The following is a 3,614-nucleotide window of genomic DNA, read 5'->3' as shown; positions in this document are numbered from 1 at the left end:
CTCTGCTTGTGCCCCATTAACTGGAGGTCAGGCAGACGCTGGTTCTGAACAAGGAGTAATGAGCGAAAAAAACTCGGTGCTTCCAGGGCGGCTGTCCTCCTGGAGGGCCTGGGCCACGTCGGGAGGAGCTGAGAGCCCTACCGGGGAGGAGCGACGACGCGGTCTCCTGGTAGGGAACAGGGCCTGTCACCTGGACCCCGTAAGTCCGGCGAGGCCAGCAGCAGAGCCAGGTTCACAGAACGTGATGGTCCTGCCTGCTGCTGGGGCTCAGGCCCCTCGCCCCGTTACTCAGCCCCTGTCCTCGGAGCGCCTCCGCCAGGCAGGGCTGTGCCGGGAGCCAGACGCAGACGACCTGCCAGCAGTGCGGCCCTTCATGGTGCAGGGCCCTGGCGTGTCTGGGACGGGGCTGAGTGCTGCATGCCCGCTAGGTCCCACCTCGTCCCCTGTGCTTTTCGGGCATCGCTTTGCCGCCGTGACAGCTTCTCGGAGCAGGTATTTCCGGGGGATGAGGAGCAGGGAGCAGCTCCCAGTGGCCAGGCCAGCGGGGAGAACACGGGAGCCACCAGCTCCCTCTCGTCTGTCCAGGCCCAGCCAGAGCCACCCTGTCACTGGTAAATGCTGGGGACATGGTCGCTGGCCTGCGAGGAGGCAGCCAAAGAGCCGCACGCATTTATATCCCAGTAAAATGTGAACTTACTGTTACCGTAGTGGATAGAAGACTTGCACAGAGAACACTGACTTGGTGAACCACTGAGGCAGCCGAACCTGGCTTCTGTGTATCTGGGATGTGAAGCTGTTCAGGCTCTGGCCGCTTCGTCTGGGAGGGCGCAGAGCGGGTTTGCTGGAGGAGTGTCCCCACCAGGAGTAGTGGCTGCGGGCTCTTGTTTTGGGCTTGATCGCAGCATTTCCAGCACAGCACGACCCTCCCAGGAGCTGGGACCAAAGGCAGCTTTGTCTTAAAAAGCGAGGGCATGAAGACCGTCGGGAGCTGCAGGACGACTCAGACGTCGCTGACAGACTCGACAGACTTGTGTTTGACGCAGTCGCAGATTGCCAAGGAGTGTGTTGCCGGCGCCCTCCGTGGGTGAAATGGGAGGAGACAGTTTTGGTGTAAGTGGTCGTCTTAGGTTGTTGGTGAGGACCTCTCATCCTGCCCAGGCCTCATTGCTGAAGTCGCAAACTCACATTCCATTGTGTTTTCAAAGCAGGTCTGTGAATCCGTAGACAGATGCCACTTTCATGCGCCGACCACTAAACCCTGTCACGGGGGAGGAGAGACGCACCCAGACGTGCCCCCAAGGTTAGAATTTCCTGCCAGGTAACACGCCGTGCCCTGTGACAGTGCCTTGAGTCTGCCCCTGTGGGCACGGCGGCTCGCGGCCCAGATTCCACACTGCACGCCATTGACGTTTGTTCTTGGGCTGCAGCCCGACAAGAGGGCCCTTGCTGACGGCCATGCTCCGCAGCGCCTGACGGGTCTGCGTCCTGGGAGGTCTGAGGTTGCCTGGTCTCACAGGAGTGAGTTCTGGATCTGATTCGGATCATGAAAGTGGCTTCAGCGTCAATTCTCTACCTTGTCCGCAGTGAGCCGGTCCCTCGGGCGACCACCCTGCTGTGTGATTCTCCCTGGTCCTGCGGCGCGGCGGGTCTCTGGTCGCCCTGCCACTGGCTCGCGTGGTGCCCTCCATTCCTGAGCGAGGATGGCTGTGGGCGCAGCAGGCCGGGTACTGGGTGTGCTCTGTGTATTGGGTGTGCTCCGTGGACTGGGTGCGCTCCGTGGACTGGGCGCGGCAGGCCATGTACTGGGTGTGCTCCGTGGACTGGGTACGCTCCGTGTACTGGGTGCGCTCCATGCCACTCACCTGCCCGCAGATGCCGCACTTCGCAGTGGTCGGGGCGACCCTCTCCTTGTAGCAGCGCGGTATCTTACAGCCACGCTCTCAGGAGCCCCTCCCCGACTGGAGCTACACTAGACCTTGGCTCTGTGCCCAGGTCTCCAGTGCTCCGCCCTCCTGACCTCAGTGGGGGTCACTGCCAATGTCCGAATCTGGGCCTCGGCCCTGTCCCCGGCTGTGCCCTGGGCGGCCTGCCCACACTCACACCCCCATGCGCCACTGTTGCCTCTGTCTCCTCTGCATGCCCCTCCACGCCACCCCGGCCCCTGCAACCGAGTGTACGAAGCCCTTTCTGCCTCAGCCTTGGCTCTTCTTCCCGTGGCCAGAAACGCTCTCCCTCTGGGTCTTTGCAAACCTGCTCCACGCTTCCCCGAGGTCACCAACAGCCCGCCCCTTCCTCACACCCAGCCCTGTCCTGTGCTGTGGCTCAGGCGAGCTGTCTCCCCTGCCAGCGGGAAGAATGGAAGCAGGGACACACTGTCTGTACGCTGCTTCTTTATTGACGGGGTGTGCCGGAGTGAGGCAGACGAGGAGAAGCGGCCCAGGGCGGGCGCCCACACCAGCATCTCCCCATTGCTCATTGCATTGGGCTTGGGCACATACAGGCACCGGCTGAGCGTCTCGAGCCACTAAGGCCACGTTCCAACTGCAGTTGGGCACGTGGGGTCCGGCTCCCTCACCCACTGTGCTGCGGGGCTGGCCTCGCTTTCTACATCTTTGAGGGGAAGGGAGCTGCCCTTTTGCCAGAACTCCCTGCCTGTCCCACCACCCCAGGCAGCAGTTACACACCTCGGCCAGGGGCCCTGCGAGCTCCCAGTGAGCTCCCAGCAGCTCGAGGAAGGCTGCCCGGCTGCTCAGGATCTGACAGCCACACACAGCACGGCACTTGGACAGGGTGGACGGAGGTGGGGGAGCGGCTGGGGAGGGGCCCAGGACGCCGCAGTGGATGAAGTGCTGGGCTGGCAGCAGACCACCACCGTGGGCAGCAGACTGTCATCCAGAGCGTGCCTTGGGGTGCGGCGTGGGGAGGGCGCCCCCTGCGTCTTTCCACCTGCTCAGCCGGCCCTGAGGACCCTTTGCACCCAGCATCTGGCAGGGGCCAGGAGGGCATGTGGGCCTGCATGTGCATGGGGCGGCCTCCCGTGTGCCTTGCAGGCGTGAGCGCGCATGGGCTGCAGCGAGCGGGGCAGCGAGCCGCCTCTGCAGACCTGAATGAGGTCTGTGAGCACTCGGGCCTAAGGGACCCGGAGGGAAGGGCGCTCTGAGGTGGGAGTTGGCGATTAAGGTGCCCGGCAGGGCTGGGAAATACCTCCTGTGCAATGCATTTTATTTTTATTTTTTTGGAGAGATTTTCGCTATAGGGCGCATGCGCTCTCCAGACAGACAGAGAGAGACATAGAGACAGAAAGTGAGAAATCACCCCCCCAGGGGGGATGGTCACGCTGCAATCCCTTCTCCTCCATTCTCCTCTCAGGATCTTGGGCATGCATGCACACGTGCCCGGTGTGAGTTTTAAGCCACCGGGTCTGGGATGCGAACCGCGGTCGACCGTGTGGGAGTCCAGCGACATAGCCATTACGCTAACTGCTGGTTCCCAATGCATTTTATTTCTGTCCAGAGGAACCCCGTGAGTCCTGGAAAGCAAAGTGAAAAAAATAGCTCCCAGGTGAACTGGCAAAGGTTGGGTGTCAGGCTGGATTTGGCATTGGACATGGAATC

The sequence above is a fragment of the Tupaia chinensis genome, unplaced genomic scaffold, assembly GCF_000334495.1.
Source record: "Tupaia chinensis unplaced genomic scaffold, TupChi_1.0 Scaffold000161_1, whole genome shotgun sequence".
NCBI classification, from domain to species: domain Eukaryota; kingdom Metazoa; phylum Chordata; class Mammalia; order Scandentia; family Tupaiidae; genus Tupaia; species Tupaia belangeri.
Note: the sequence above shows the minus strand (reverse complement) of the source record.